Genomic DNA, 17,734 nt, shown 5'->3' on the forward strand with positions numbered 1-17,734 from the left:
TTGTACTGGGCCAGCATTTTTAAATTCTTTACAATGTTCTACTTTGTCGTCTACTCTTTGCTTTATTTCCGGCCTTGACACAAAGACTTTTCTCGCATGATGTGAAAGTGTCTGTGAGAAAATGACACCTCGTCTCCTTCCAACCTTCCAAGATTTTTTTTATAATAGAGAAAAATACAGCAACCCTATCACTAACCCCTGTGGGACACCCCTCTTAACATCAGCCAATTCTGCTAGGGTTCATCGTACCATGACCCTCTGCTTCCTGCATTGGAGCCAACCTCTCATGTGGCACTTTATCAAATGCTTTCTGAAAGTCAAGATAAATAATTTCATGTGCTCCACTTTGATCGTATCCTTTTGCTGGTTCCTCATAGAGTCCTAGCATGTTGATAAAACTTGCTGCATCTGTTCAAAATTTGCCCTACCAAGCTTAAACTTACCAGTTCTAATCTGTTCTCTGTGATTTCTAAGGTTAGCCCATAATATTCAGATAGTTAAAGTTCCCCATGACTTTAATATCCCCCTGTAACTTGCCTTTATAATATTATGTGCTTTGACATTACTATCTGCATTGGGTGGTCTATAACATGCTCTGAAACGAAGACCTCTTTCCCTATTCCTTTCCTATGGGAAGCCAAATGTTCTTACTAAAATGGGGCTCATCGTCCAGTTGAAGAGGACTTCCGTTTAAATTCTGTTTGACATAAACAGCAACCCCATCTCCTTTTCTGTTCTATCCTTCCTAAAAATGCATATCCCTCTATGTTATAATCATCCTCATTCTTGTTATTTTGCCATTCATTCATTCATTCAATTTTCACAAACAACAATCACAAATTGAACAATCTTAGCAGCCACATTTGCCAACAGCTACTGTGGGATCGTGGGGTCTCCAGCTGGTCATACTCGTAAAACCTCCACAGGGAGGTGTCCAGGAGACACCTGTATCAAATGCCCAAACCTCGTCAATTGGCTTCTCTCGATACAGAGGGTCAGAGGCCTTTCCTGGATGTCTGCACTTCTCACCCTATGTCTGAGGGAGAGCCCAGCCACCCTGCAGAGAAAGCTCATGTCAGCCACTTGTTCCTGCGATCTGATTCTTTCAAGCATTACACAAAGCTCATGACCATAGGTCAGGGTAGGGACATAGATTGACCGGTAACTCAAGAGTTTTGCATTCTGACTCCGCTCCTTTTTCACCACACCAGATTTGTACAGTGACTGCATAACTGCACTTGCGGCCCCAATCTGTCTGTCGAACTTGGCATCCCTTTTTCACTTACTCATGAACAAGATCCGATTTACTTAAACTTGTCCACTTGAGGCAGTAACTCGCCTCCCACTTGGACAGGAGCACAGCCTTAGATTTTGAGGTGCCAGTCCTCATCCTTGCCGCTTTCTACTCAGTCGCATGCTGGAGTTCACATCCCAATGAAGCCAAAAGGACTACATCATCTGTAAAAAGCATTCTAAGGCCATATAACTGGAACCCCATCCCTGGCTGTGCCTTGATATTCTGTCCATGAAAATCATAAACAAGATAGGAGATAAGGCACAACCTTGGCGGAGTCCTACATCCACTGTAAATGGTGCTGATATTTTTCCAAGTATGCAGACATGGATCTCACTGTGATTACACAGGCACCAAACAGACATTATTAGGGGTCCCATACACACCCAACAGCCCCCACAGAAACCCTCGAGGAACACAGTCATACTCCTTCTCTAAGTCCTTTAAAACACATGTAGATCAATTTGGCACACTCCTCTGCACTCTCCAGAATCCTCATGACAATAAAGAGCTGGTCCATTGTTCCACGGCCTGAATGGAATTCACATTGTTCCTCCTGGATCTGAGGTTGCATGACTGGGTGGAGTCTCCAATCTAGTACTGATTCATAAGCTTTTCAGACAAGGCTGAGAGGTGTGATCCCCCAAAAGTTGGAGAACACCCTCCTATCCCCAATTTTAAAAATGGGGACATCACAACAGCCTGTGGCTCCAGAAACACAGCTCCCCATGACCATAACATGTTGAAATGGTATGTTAGCTATGACTGTTCAACAATGCCCTGCCTTCAGCGTTTCTGGGCCTTGCCACAGCGTACTTGCTTAACTACATCCCTCTGGGAAATGGGCATTGATCCTTTGTCAGCTTCTGCATCCTCCACAGAGGGCATGCCCATTGGGTTCAGGAGTTCCTCAAAGTGTTCCTTCCACTGCCAGAAAACATCCTTAGTCCTGGTCAGCACTTCTCCACCCTTGCTGAGAACAGCCTGGGTGTATCCTTGCCTTCCATTTCCGAGTTGCCTGATGGTTTGCCAGAACCTTTTTGAATCCAATCGATAGTTGCTTTCCATTGTCTCTCCAAAGTCCTCACACACCAGGGTTTTTTCTTCCCTGACCACCAAGGCCGAAGCCCTTTTGGCCAGTCTCTGCTGCTTCAGGAGTCTCCTGTGCTAACCATACATGGAAGATCTACTTTTTCAGTCTGAGGATATCCCTCACCTCTGGTGTCCTCTATTTGGGTCCTTGGGTTGCCACCTTGACAGGCCTCTATTGCCTTCAGGCCACAGTTCTTTGCAGTCACTTCCACAGTGGAGGCTTTGAACATGGTATATTCAGACTCGATGTCCCCAGCCTCCCCCCTGGATGCTGGTAAAGCTCATTTGGAGGTTGGAGTTGAAATTCATTTGGGCAGGGGGTCTCCTCCCATACATTCCCATTCCACACTCACCACACACTTGGGCTTTCTAGGTCAGTCCAGGTGCTTCCCCCATCATGTGACACAACTCACCACCAGGTGGTGATCAGTTGGCAGCTCTGCCCATCTTGTTACCAGAGTGTCCAGAACATATGGCTACAAATCTGAAATCAATCACAGATCTTTGGAATAAGGTACTCTAATACCAGATGCATTTATGAACCGCCTTATGCTTGAACATCCTGCTTGTTATTGACAAACCATGCCTAGCACAGAAGTCCAATAACAATACACCACTTGGCTTTAGATCAGGGAGGCTATTCCTCCCAATCACTCCTCTCCAGATGTCTCCATCATTACCCTTGTGGGCGTTGAAGTCACCCAGCAGAACTATGGATCCAGGATTCCCTCCAGGTACTCCAAGAAGTCCTGGTACTCTGAACTGACATTTGGTACATAAGCATATATGGTAGTCAGTGTCTTCCCTTCCATGACCTTCAGCCACATGGGCAGACCTCTCACTCTCAGGACAAACTCCAACATGGTATTGACCAGGCAGGGGCATTTGCCCCTGGGCAACTCCGGAGTAAAGGAGAGTCCAGCCTCTTTTGAGTGGTTTTGTTTCCAGAACCAAGCGTGTGGGTGGATGTGAGCCCAACTGTATCTAGTTGGTACCTCTCCGCCTCACACAGGAATCCCTTTCCCCCCAAAACAGAAGACATTCAAAATCCCAAGATTCAGTTTGTGTGTCCAGGTTCCAGTCTGCCAAGGCCTCTCTCCCTTCGACCTCTGCCCAGGTCACATTTTACCCAGTCCCTATTCCTTCTGCGGGTAGTGGGCCCACCGGCAAGCAGCTCCATGTTGTATTTTTGGGCTGTGCCCAACTGTGTCCCGTGGTAGACCGGGCTGCCAGGCACTCACCTCAGTCTTCCTGGTGATGGCTCCAGGAGGTGGCACCACTAATCCCATCCCAGGTGGAATACTCTTTTTAACTTCATAGCCAGATTATAATAATTATTTAGCCAGATTTCTGTTATTACTATAGTACAAATGTATGCTAAGCTACACACAACTCCTACTTACTTATTTTAGTTTGGATACTTCTAGCATTAAGGCAAACAATTTTTAATGTTTTACTCATTTTACTTTGCATATTAACATTGGGCTAGGATTCACATTACTATACATTTTAATTTTTACACTATTGTTTGTTCCTTCATGTACAGTTCTGATCCTGGCCTGTCCTAAACTTCCTGCTCCCCCATACCCTAGTTTAAACAATCCTTGACTAACCTACTTACTAACCTCCCCAACAAATTGGTGCCCCTCCAGCTCAGATGGAACCCATCATGGTGCAGCAGGCCCCATCTGTTCCAGAAGGATTCCCCTTACCCCATAAAACTATACCCTTCTACCATATACTAAGATTTGACCCACATGGTAAGCCTTCTAATCTCCTCAGACTTGCATGGACTGGCATGTGGCATAGGCAGAACTTCAGAGAAGACTTCCTTGTCAGTTCTGCTCCCCAGCCTGGCACCTAACTCTTTAAATTTGGATTGCAGACCTGACAGACTGCCCTTATGTATGTCATTTGTTCCAAAATGGTCAATGACAACTGGATCCACCCCTGCCCTAGCCAAGAGCCTATCAACCCTCCCAGGGACGTTACCCACCTGTGGACTAGGAAGGCAACATACTCTCTGTCTCTGGAGCAAACCTTTGCTTCAAACCCCAACTTTCACTACCTCTCCATATCTGGGAACTCATTTTAAGGAGGCCCATTGGGATTACTCATGCCTGCCTACCAATTCAGAATTTTCAGAGATCCCATCCAGTTCCACAAGGACCTGAAAATACTTTGACACGTCCAGTTCTGGGGCTGATGCCCCCAAACAGTGGGCACCCTTTACCTTGTGCCACCATAGGGGTGCACACTAAAGGACCACAAAAAGGGCCAGGCCTGGCAATTTTCTACTATGACGCAGGCCAGTCAATTCATCCTCCAGTTCAGAGACCAGCGGGCATCTCCTGCAAATGTAGCTCTCATAGAAGACTGGTTCCTCCAAGCCATCCTCTAAAAAGTCCAGCATCCAACAGGACTTGCATGCCACTGGTCTTATTATTAAAATTTGAATTTGGATTGCTAAAACTGCTCAACTTTTTTATTAAAATAAAATGATTTATCTTAAATGGTAAAACAAAAAATGAAGTAGAAAGTGAGATTAGAGAACTACTACAGTTATTTTACTCCTTCTAGCCCCTTAAGCTCCTGTATTATCATCCCCTTTGGCTGCCTGCCGTTTGTTCTTCTATAAGGTTTACTTTTCTCTCTCTGGTCTCCTAACTTTGCACCCCTCTTTTTCCTTACTTAAAAGCTCTCCACTCGCAGCACTTGTATTCTTTCGTATTATTAATCACGCTCTTAACTGCTCCATTTTCCTGACTGCTAAGAGCTGCTTAATCTAGTCACTTTTTTACACACTTTTTCCTTCTTAATAAGAAAAGCTCTTTTGCTGAATATCCACTGCTAGTTCATTTCTTACTGTCTTGTCTGCTCCTATGGCTGCCTGTGTCTGATCAGTGCCTTAACATTAGTTGCCTGAGTACCGCGAAGGTCTTTTTAGCACTTTCAAGTCAGCCCCCTGCCTGTACTTCTAATAAATGCTTACCTAATTATGAAGTGTGTACCCTAGCTTTGTACTTGTATTCATTTTTGACTATGCAAGTGCTATATGGTGTCTGTATACAGTTATTCTTTAATATGCCGCTTTATTTCTGTTAATTTTAACTATTCAATGCTACAATGCCAGCTATATACTTACGGAGATGCCGGTGTGAACTACTGCTGCTTACTGCCTTCCCTCGCTGATACTAGTTTGAATACAAATAACAAAACCAAGTTCAACTACAAATAACTTTCCCTACCACTCCTCCAGACACTCAGCTGGTTTTGCTCCTGAGAGGGTGAAAAAAAAGCAAAAAAATCCCTTCTGTAGGAAAAAATATTTCAAAATTCACACACAGCTCCTTAGTAGCAACCAAAATACAACATTTGTAGGAGCAAAATGTATATTTTTAATGAACTCTTACACCTCAGGCCACAAAACTCTCAGCAGCTTTTCTTCCACTCACATGGATGACAAGGATGTCCGCTTGTCTCAGCACTGACGTGTATACTGGTCTCAAAACAGCCTCAGTTCTTTCCACGAGATGTTGAAAACATGACTTTGAGATTCTGGTCCAAGTTGACATGACTGCATCACACAATTTCTGCACATCTATACTGGAAGCTTTACGTTCTACCACATCCCAAAGGTGTTCTAGTGGATTCAGATCCTGCGATAGGGGAGGCCACTGAAGAACATTGAGCTCATTGTTATGTTCATTAAAGCAGGTTTTGACAACTTTTGCATTGTGAGGTGGTGCACATGGTCAGCAACAATACTCAAATAGGCTGTGGCAGTCAAGCAACAATGGATTGGTATTAATAGGCCCAAAGTATGCCAAAGAACCATTCTCCACACCATTACACCACCACCCGTCGCCTGGAGTTTTGACACAAGTTAGGTTGGGTGCATGGTTTCATACTGTTGGTGTCAAATTCTCACTCTACCTCATCACTTTTCAAGATTTATCAGACTAGGTTATGCTTTTCCAGCCTTCAGTTCTCCATTTTAGTGAGCCTGTGCCCCATGCAATCTCAGCTTTCTGTTTTTGGCTAAAAAGAACCCAACATAGTCTTCTGCTGTTGTAGTCCATCTTCCTGAAGATTTGTTTTGCATTCTGAGATGCTGTTCTGCTCTCCACAGTTGTACGGAGTGGGTCTCCGAGTTACAGTAGCCCTTCTGTCAGCACAATCAGTCCTACCATTGTGCTCTGTCAACAAGTACGTATAACTGCCACTCACTGGATGTGTTCTTTTTCTGAGTAAACTCTACAGACTGTTGTGTTTGAAAATCCCAGGCGATCAGCAGGCACAGAAACACTCAAACCCGTCCATCTGAAACCAACAACCATGCCGTTGTCAAAATCTCAGAGTTCACTTTTTTCCCCGTTCTGGTTCTGAACAATAATAGAAGCTCCTGCCCTGTGTCCCATAATTGACTGATAAAGATAAACAAATAAGTAGGTGTTCTTAATAAATTGCTCTGTGAGTATATACTTATGACTGTACCTTTCGACAGTACTTCTGACTAACACTGGCCCACCTGCACAGCAAGAGAGGGCACTATGTGTGAATGTGATTTATAGACTATATATCTCCATAGAACACAATAAACCTTCCTAAGATCATCACCAAACTCAGGGACCTGCAGCTGTGCACTCCATTGAGCAGGTGGATGTAAGTCTCCTCACTGTCTGTCTTCAGGTGGTTCAAGTGGGAGGCCACATCTCATCATCCCTCACTCACTCTCAACACTGGTGCTACACTGCTGTACTCCCTCTACCCTTATGACTGCACAACGGGTTAACTTGCATGTAGTGTGGAGTCCGTCAGGCCCACAGTCTTCTACTGAACGTCAGTAAGACAAAGAAGCTGATTATGGACTTTGGGAGAAAAGAGCAAAGGGAACTACTACCCCTTCAGTATTAGCAGCACTCAGATAGAGAAGGTGGACGGTGGCAGATACCTCAGTATTCACATCACAGAGAATCTGACCTAGTCCAAGCGGATCGTCCACACCTTGGTGAAGAAGGCACGGCAACATCACTTCAGATTACTCAGGGATTTCAGGCTGCCCTCCCAATTAATAATTAACTTCTATACATTCACCATAGAGGCTCTGCAGAGAGAGGCGAGATCCGCTGAATGAGTCACAGGGTGTGCGCTCCCTAACCTCCAGGACATCTACATCAAGCAATGTCGCGTTCAGAGAGACTGAGGAGGAGCTCTTCAAGCGCTTCATTCACATGCTAGTGAATTAGTAAAGTGGCTAGAAATACATGATGCTAAGTCTTCTATTTATTATCTTTTACAAATGTATAATTACTGTATATTAATGATTTTTTAATGTAGGAAATTATCTATTAATGTCCCTTTATTCATTTCAGGGCACTGTCATAGGAGCTGAGCAACTAAACATTTCACTGCATATTTTACTGTGTACATAATTTGTATGAGACAAAATCTGATTTGGTAAAAATGAGTCGAATGTCCATACCGGCTGCATTCGAGTCCCTATGTTTCTACAGGCCACTAAGGATACTTTTAGTCTGCAGTTAGAGTCATTTTTGCCTCCGATTTTTGCCTCATAGTTGTTGTTAAGATAGCCGATACAAGGTGTCATTTTGCTTCACTTCTTAGCTCATTATGGAAAATCTTCAAAGATGCTTTGAATTAAGTCGTCACTGTACATAGAAACGGGCGGCACGGTGGCGCAGTGGTAGTGCTGCTGCCTCGCAGTTAGCAGACCCGAGTTTGCTCCTCCCTGCGTGGAGTTTGCATGTTCTCCCCGTGTCTGCGTGGATTTCCTCCGGGCGCTCCGGTTTCCTCCCACAGTCCAAAGACATGCCGGTTAGGTGGATTGGCAATTCTAAATTGGTCCTAGTGTGTGCTTGGTGTGTGGGTGTGTTTGTGTGTGCCCTGCGGTGGGTTGGCACCCTGCCCGGGATTGGTTCCTGCCTTGTGCCCTGTGTTGGCTGGGATTGGCTCCAGCAGACCCCCGTGACCCTGTGTTCGGATTCAGCGGGTTGGAAAATGGATGGACGGATGTACATAGAAACCTATGAACAAGAGGGAAGAACCAGGACTGGGAGGATCAAAATGTTGGAATGGGCTTGATCTAAAATTGAGTTTTGATAATTTCAAAATATCGAGGAGGTCATTTGCCTGCAAGAGTGTCATGGAGAATTATATGCTTGAGGTGCACGATTTTTGATAACACTTTATAACTGGACTGAATTGGCAGGCTTACTTTTTTTTTACATTTCACTTTTCTTAGATATCGTCACTGAGCAATAGTGTAAATCAATTTTTAAACAAGTAGCTCTCTCCTTAATCCAGGTGGCATATGATAATGGTGAGTAGTAGTATCAGACAGAAACTGCCAGAAAGGGAGATATGAAGGATTGATTACCTTAAGCCCCGCCCCTAACATATGATTTATCAAAATATGGATTATGAAATTTAGCCCCACCCCCTATGGGTTAGACATCTGTCATAATTGATGCTCTCTAAGCCCCCCCTTTTAGGGGAGAGGCATCGTGAACCAAACCCTTATCACGCCCCGTTACCAACTCCCAGGAGGAAAGCCTTCATCTCTTCTAGCAGCCTATAGGGTTGGGGGTCGTGTTGCTCTACTCTGTCGCGGCGGAAAGAGAGAAATGCCCTGTTTGAATATCTATCCTTTAGTAAAAACGCACAGAATGGACGGCCTTGTGAATACTCCTAAGAGAGTGAAAACAAGCAGGGTTTCCAGAATGTCTGAGCTACGGAACCATCGATTCAGTTCAGCTTGGTATGACTCGAATTGTACTTTGAGACAAATAAAAGTATAAACACATGCTCTGGGATATTTCACTGTGGTAATTTAAAAGAAAGAGCCTATTCTTCCTGAATATAAAGAGGATAGCCACAAAAAGAAGGAAGAGTATCAAGAAAACAAGTAACTGAAAATTATTTTTCTATAAAAGACTGGACTTTTTAAAATCTCTTATTCTGAATATTGATGAGGCTATTCATAAAGAAAAACTGTCTGACCAAATGAAAGGAATTAAAAGAAAACTGGAACCAGTGTCTTCAGGAGAAGAGATTTTCATATTGAGTAATTCAGGTTCGGAGGAGGAGGAGGAAGAAAACTGGAAAACACCCACCCCTTAGTAAGTGGAAATAAATACCAGCAGCCAACTAGATGTTTTGGCCTGACGATATCCACAACTCACCACCGACCAGCTGTCTTGGCCGGACCTTTTAATGCCTTCAACTGACCAGATCTATTGGCCTGATCTTCAGTTACCTGCCCCTGATTGTATGTATTGGTTGGATAGTCTCCTGGGGCCTCATGTATAACGCCGTGCGTAGAACTCGCACTATAACATGGCGTAAGCACAAAAGCCGAAATGTGCTTACGCACAGAAAAATCCAGATGCAGGAATCTGTGCGTACTCCAACTTCCACGTTCTTCCGCTACATAAATCCAGATTAGCGTGAAAACTAACGCTCGTGCACGCGCATTATGCAACGCCCCAACTCCTCCCAGAATTACGCCTCTTTGAATATTCAAATCAATATAAACCGCCCTTAAGCTCAGCCTTCTGTGAAAAGACAATGGGAAAAGCACGGGGAAAATATAACAATTTCAGAGAATACCAAGTGGAGGCAAAGGAAAAACATACTATTTGTTTAATTAAACCGTGGAACAATCAAGAAAAGGAAGTTGATCGAGTGACATAGCGTGTTGGAGAAACTTGAAAGCTCAGATATCAGTCGCCGTGAAAAGGCGAGTCGTAGCCTACCGTCTGAGTGTCATATGAAAGCTTTTTAGGGTACAGAGAAAAAAAAGGCACAGTGGGGAAAAAAAGCACGAAATGTCAACTTCAATCTCGAAATTTCCACTTTAATCACGTAGTTTATTTTGTCATTAAAGTAGAACATCATAAACATCATCTTAAAATCATTTAACCAGTTTCTCAAATCACATCGTAACTAAAGTAGCATCTTAAATGCTTTGCTTTGTATGTGATCTTCTATGTGCTGTGTGTGTGAATCACTACTTGCTTCTTAAACCAGCTCTCTTCCTCCGACTGTACACAGAATCCATTACATTCATGATATTACAGCTCTCTGAATAACTAAAATACTGAGATGTATACGTGATATCATTAAGAGTTAAAGCACGTTATTAAACATGGGTTTTACAGCGCAGCGATTGTGCACGACCATCGATGAAATTATTTATTGTAGCAGTATCAGGGGCGGCTCTAGGTTTGTGGTGGCACTGGGTAGAAAAAGAATCGGTGGCTCCTTCGCCAGCCAATGTCAGTGAGGTAGCTTATGCATGGCGGATGGCCACGTCAGTTGCGGACACTGGATAGCTGCCTCGTGCTAATGACACAAGCATTTAACTTTTGTCGAAATTTGCTGCTGCATTTTTAGCTGTGTCGTTATTTTCTCTTTCTGTTTTATATTCAACTAGCAGAATACCCGCGCTTCGCAGCGAAGTCGTGTGTTAAAGAAGGTACGAAAAAGAAAAGGAAAAATTTTAAAAATAACGTAAAATGATTGTTAATGTAATTGTTTTGTCATTGATATGAGTGTTGTTCTCATATCTATCTATATATATATCTCTATCTATATATATATATATATCTCTCTATCTATATATATATATATATATATATATATATATATATATATATATATATATATATATATATATATATATATATATATATATACACACACACACTCGCTTGGCAGCGGAGAAGTAGTGTGTTAAAGAAGGAAAGAGAAAGAAAAGTAAACATTTTGAAAATAACGTAACATGATTGTCAATGTAATTGTTTTGTCACTGTTATGAGTGTCACTGTGATATATATATATATAGCAAAATACCCGCGCTTCGCAGCGATGTCATGTGTTAAAGAAGTTATGAAAAAGAGAAGGAAACATTTTAAAAATAATGTAACATGATTGTCAAAGTAATTGTTTTGTGTTTTCGGTAGCTGCATCAGAAAATGTACCACGACGTCTGACACGCCTCCTTTTTACTGTTTTCTCAAAGCTTGGATTGCTGCTGTCATATATATATACACACACACACACACACACACACCTACACGAGAATTAGTGATGAGTGAGTGAGTGAGGGCTTTGCCTTTTATTAGTATAGATATGTATTGACGTGGCCGCCCATGCAGTTCTTGCTTTTCTTTCTCCAAGTAACCGATTGCCACACAATCAGCTCTGTAATAGATGTTAAGCCATCTGTAAACTTAGAGCACTGATTCTTTAAAAAGTTTAAGGAACATTGAACTATCTTCGTAGTACATGTTTAATTATTCTATCCTTCACGTCAGTCCCAGTGAAGAATATAGATTATTTAAATGAAGTTAAAGTTTTATCTGTATAATTTAATAAACATATTTTGCTGCATTTTATCTTAAAAATGATATTGTCATCATATGTAAATACGTGCTTTATAAAGTGGCTCAGGTTGTGCGATATTATAATTAGTGCAAGTTTACAGTGTGGTGATTGTACTTATAAGTACAAACTGTTCTACAAGGTGCAATTGATTGAGTGCGTTTAAAGTTCTTGGGATGAAACTGTTTCTGAACCGCGAGGTCCGTACAGGAATTGCTTTAAAACGTTTTGCAGTGGCTGAGACAGCGTGTCCATGAAGCTGTATACCGATAATTCTCTTTCCGATCAGCTGCTGCTGTGATTCACACTCAGATACAGTGATATACTGTAAATACTCCGAGTCGTGCAGTGAGAGTAATATGGAAAAAGATGATCCGCTGTGGCAACTCCTAACGGGAGGAGCTGAAAGAAGAAGAAGAAAAATAAGAAGAGGAAGGTGCAGTGAGAGTAACAACGCTAAATCAGTTATGGTATTTGGAATACTATGGCTGTTCCCTGGACCATTATATTGTTACAAGTTAATTACAATCAGATGCGTTACACTAATAAACAATATGCAGTTATTTATATTTATTTATAAAATATTTCATGAAAATAAGGAGTAACCACACAGGAACAGTAGCACTGCTTTCACGCTGGGTGCCGCCAGTCTGCAAAACTGAGCGGAGAACTTGCGTACGACAAGGCATGAGGTACCGTGGAAAAGTGCGTGGCTTTACGCCAAGTGTAGGTTTTATACATCGCGATTTGAACGTGGAAAAGTTCTTACGCAACATTTCTGTGCGTACGCACCGTTTATACATGAGGCCCCTGGAGTTTTTTTTTGTTTTTTCTGTCCACCCTGGCCATTGGACCTTACTCTTATTCTATGTTAATTAATGTTGACTTATTTTATTTTCTTACTGTGACTTTTATTTTTCTATTCTTCATTATGTAAAGCACTTTGAGCTACTTTTTGTATAAAAATGTGCTATACAGTACTGTATAAATAAATGTTGTTGTTGTTGTTGGAGAACTGTGTAGAATCTGATGTCCTTGTGTCTGATGATGATGTTCCAGGAAATCTAACGGGCAGAGGAGATCGCTATTCAGGCAATGCGGCAAGAAAAGGCTGTGGACGAACTTGTAGAAGCATTGGCTTTTGGAAAATCTCACCCAAGGAGGGTGATTATGCATGTATGGACCTTGAACAAAACGGGTGGAGCCGTGGATGAAACACTCAAAAGGCTCTGAAACTGACAAAATAAATAAAAAAATAATAATTCGGGAACACTAATTAACATAGCATAAAAGTAAGGTCCGATGGCCTTAATTATAATTTTATTTATTCAAAATGCATTACATTTTCTAAGCTCAGCATACTATTGCAGATACACAATAGTAAAAATAAGTCCCACTAAAAACACAGCAGTGCGAAGTGTCAGCTGGAGTGGCACAAAAGACATCACCGTTGGACTCTGGAGCTGAGCAAACGTGTTCTCTGGGATGATGACTGTGCTTTCCTGTGCAGATTCAGTCAATTGCCTTACAGTGCATCCGGAAAGTATTCACAGCGCATCAGTTTTTCCACATTTTCTTATGTTACAGCCTTATTCCAAAATGGATTTAATTCATTTTTTTCCTGAGAATTCTACACACAACACCCCATAATGACAACGTGAAAAAAGTTTACTTGAGATTTTTGCAAATTTATTAACAATAAAAAAAATTGAGAAAGCACATGTACATAAGTATTCACATTCTTTGCCATGAAGCTCCAAATTGAGCTCAGGTGCATCCTGTTTCCCCTGATCATCCTTGAGATGTTTCTGCAGCTTAATTGGAGTCCACCTGTGGTAAATTCAATTGATTGGACATGATTTGGAAAAGCGCACACCTGTCTATATAAGGTCCCACAGTTGACAGTTCATGTCAGAGCACAAACCAAGCATGAAATCAAAGGAATTGTATGTAGACCTTCGAGGCAGGATTATCTTGAGGCACAAATCTGGGTAAGGTTACAGTAAAATTTCTGCTGCTTTGAAGGTCCCAATGAGCACAGTGGCCTCCATCATCCGTAAGTGGAAGAAGTTTGAGACCACCAGGACTCTTCCTAGAGCTGGCCGGCCATCTAAACTGAGTGATCGGGGGAGAAGGGCCCTAATCAGGGAGGTGACCAAGAACCTGATGGTCACTCAGTCAGAGCTCCAGTGGTCCTCTGTGGAGAGAGAAGAACTTTCCAGAAGGACAACCATCTCTGCAGCAATCCACCAATCAGGCCTGTATGGTAGAGTGGCCAGACGGAAGCCACTCCTTAGTAAAAGGCACATGGCAGCCCACCTGGAGTTTGCCAAAAGGCACCTGAAGGACTCTCAGACCATGAGAAACAAAATTCTCTGGTCTGATGAGACAACGATTGAACTCTTTGGTGTTAATGACAGGCGTCACGTTTGGAGGAAACCAGGCACCGCTCATCACCAGGCCAATACCATCCTGTGGGGATGTTTTTCAGCGACAGGAACTGGGAGACTAGTCAGGATAAAGGGAAAGATGACTGCAGCAATGTACAGAGACATCCTGGATGAAAACCTGCTCCAGAGCGCTCTTGACCTCAGACTGGGGTGAAGGTTCATCTTTCAGCAGGACAATGACCCTAAGCACACAGCCAAGATATCAAAGGAGTGGCTTCAGGACAACTCTGTGAATGTCCTTGAGTGGCCCAGCCAGAGCCCAGACTTGAATCCAATTGAACATCTCTGGAGAGATCTTAAAATGGCTGTGCACCGACGCTTCCCATCCAACCTGATGGAGCTTGAGAGGTGCTGCAAAGAGGAATGGGCGAAACTGGCCAAGGATAGGTGTGCCAAGCTTGTGGCATCATATTCAATAAGACTTGAGGCTATAATTGCTGCCAAAAGTGCATCGATAAAGTATTGAGCAAAGTTTTTTTATTTTTATTAAATTTGCAAAAACCTCAAGTACAGTGTATTCTTTTTTCACGTTGTCATTATGGGGTGGTGTGTGTAGAATTCTGAGGAAAAAAATTAATTTAATCCATTTTGGAATAAGGCAGTAACATAACAAAATGTGGAAAAAGTGATGCGCTGTGAATCGTTTCTGGCTGCACTGTATTAGCACCCTAGAGGCTGTAATCCGCACCTATGCATCTGCATCCCTAGATGGATAAGGAGCCTGAGCAGAGAGATGGAATGAACAATGGGAAGGAAAGACAATGAAAGAAAGATGAGAGGTGAAAGGATTATAGTTTAAAGCAAAAGTAAGAGGAAATGGCAGGATCAGGAGGAGCTGGAGCAATGTGAACTGAAGGCAGGCAGTTGAGAAAATGAGCCCCAGAGGTTGAGGGCATGAAGACGCTCAAGATGGTGTCACTTCTGCTGAGTGATCTGGGAGCAGGACTGACCATATGCTCCAAGAGGGCTCCTATGTAAGGACAAGGACTGGTAGTGGGAAACGAGGGACCAAATCTTGGCTCGGCATCTCACGGATGCAGAAAGACTGGCGGGCAAGGACCCGAGCCTAGGATAAGGGTTGACTGTGCCTGTCAGGAACATGTCTCCTCTGTCTGCAAGACCCTTATGGGATAAGAAGAGAAGGCATCGGTTTTAAGAGGGTAGCACTGTGGCTCTTGGTTTCTTAATGGAGGGATTTTTACTTCATTTTTATGGATTTTATTTAATGTGTAGCCGTGTCTTTTCCAAGTTCCCAAAATCGAGCACCTCCTGAGTTGGCAAGGTAGGATCCAGCATTAAACAACCGCATAACAAAAGAAGTTTTTCAGTCCGTTTGTTTGTTTTAAAAAGGTTTAGTAAAAATTCAAAGCAAAACAGTTCATAAAAAATTAGTAAAAAGGTTATTACATATGCAGAATAAAAGGAAAAACTGTTTCTTCTACAAAAAGCTTTTTCTTGTTAAACTTCAGTTACTTTCTATTCTTAAAGGTTGTGTTATTTGTCTATGGCAAACTTACGTGTGCTTTACTCAATGTATTCAGCATGTTCTATATGTACAGCACATTCAATACGGTCAATATGCTTTGAAACTGTTTGCCCTCCATGCCTTACCAACTGCAAGGCAGATCATAAACTGGGACTAATCTGTAGCCAGAGAATATTCCACTTTAATTTAGCTTGTGGTGGTTATAATAGAACCTCCCATAGACTATGCACTAATAGAAAGGCAAACATTTAAAAATAACTGTAGGTGCGCTTACCCAAAATTACCAAAGTCCTGAAGTCCTCCATTGATTCTGTGAAAATCATAGAATCTTTCTTCACCAACAGATGATTTAAATATTAACCAGATTTAAATATGTATTTAATGGATTATGCACTGCACTGTTTGCACTTTGGGTAATTTGAACCCCAGGTTGTCTTGTAAATGAATGCACCAGCACCTTCTTCACCTTCTCTTGACTGTGTGTGTCCTCACTGCCCAGATCGTCTTTGGTTATGACTATCGACAGCTCAAATATTAAGCTCCCATGAAGCATTTAGCCAACCCAGACTGTCACACCGGACTGTGTATTTCCTACTGTAAAGTTTGGAGGAGGATGGATTATTGTCGGAGTCTGTTTTTCAGGGCTTGGGCTAGGCCCGTTGGGTCCAGTGAAAGGTACTGTTAATGCTACAGCATACAAAGGCAATTTTGACAATCATTTGTTTGCAGATTTGTGGCAACAGTTTGAGGTGTGCCCTTTTTGGTTCTGGAATAACTGTGCCCTAAACGTCCATAAAGACATAGTGGAGCTCGAGTGGCCTGTACACAGCCTTGACCTCAACCTTATTGAACACCTTTGGGATTAATTGGAATGCCAGGTCTTTTCATCCAACTTCAGCACCTGCCTGAATGGGCACAAATTCCCACAGATACACTCCAAAATCATGTGGAGAGCCTTCCAAGAACAGTGGAGGCTGTTATTGTTGCAAAGGAGGGACCGACTCCATTAATGCCCATGCTTTTGGAAATAGATGTCCAACAAGCTCATATAGATGTGATAGTCAGGGATCCACAAACTTTTGGCCATACAGCGTAGAACTGAGAAAAGCACTTGTGAATTTTAGGTAGGGAATTATGTTACTGGATCTCACACTCCCAATGGTGGACTCACTAACCAGCAAATTATTACTGCAGGTCAACCATTATAAAAAGCTCCAGTTTTTTAACCTGTTTGGGCCTTAAAATCTACATGATGTCTAGCTTTGCAGACTGACCCTATAAACTTCTGAATTGGTCAGTTCACTCTTGGAATGGAAAAGTTCAGCTTGTGTTGCACCGTGGAAGTTATGTCATTTAGTAACCATACCAAATAAGGTTGTGGATTTACAAACCTTTTTCTTTTACATAGTATGAATGTTGATCCCAGGAAAATAGTTCAGTTGAAGGAGGAACATACAGTGTTCAAGGTAAAAATGAAAATGTGGAGTTCAGAAGTGAAGAAACAGTGGTGCATCAGTACAATGAAGGTGTATCACAGACCTCAGTGTGAACTCCATTGTTTTTGCTATTCCACGTTCTTTTGTTTCTGTTTTCAGTTGGATATCTGTCATGTTTCAAGTGTTGATGAATCTGTTGAGTGAGTAGATGATGCTCCTTTACTCTATATTCCTCATACATCCTGAGGACATACTGTACATTTTAGTCTAAGGTCTTCATCTTTTCTCACTTCTATGTGGGCTGATGTTTTATAGGTTACAACCTGATTTTGACGTCCTTTCCTGATGCTAACCCTCCACATTTATCTGGGTTTAGGATTGACATCCCTACATTTGCTATATGTGGGTGAAAGGGTGATGATGCAGTTTTACTGTCACAGTATTTTACAAGATTTCAAAATGTTGTCTAGAGACTGAAATCACAGTCACAATAGAATTTCATGGGGATTGATTAGTCTGTGGTGTGGTTCTTCAGGGTATGAGCTCAGCTCATGGGCAGCCTAATATA

This window comes from Polypterus senegalus, chromosome 17, assembly GCF_016835505.1.
Source record: "Polypterus senegalus isolate Bchr_013 chromosome 17, ASM1683550v1, whole genome shotgun sequence".
Classification (NCBI taxonomy): domain Eukaryota; kingdom Metazoa; phylum Chordata; class Cladistia; order Polypteriformes; family Polypteridae; genus Polypterus; species Polypterus senegalus.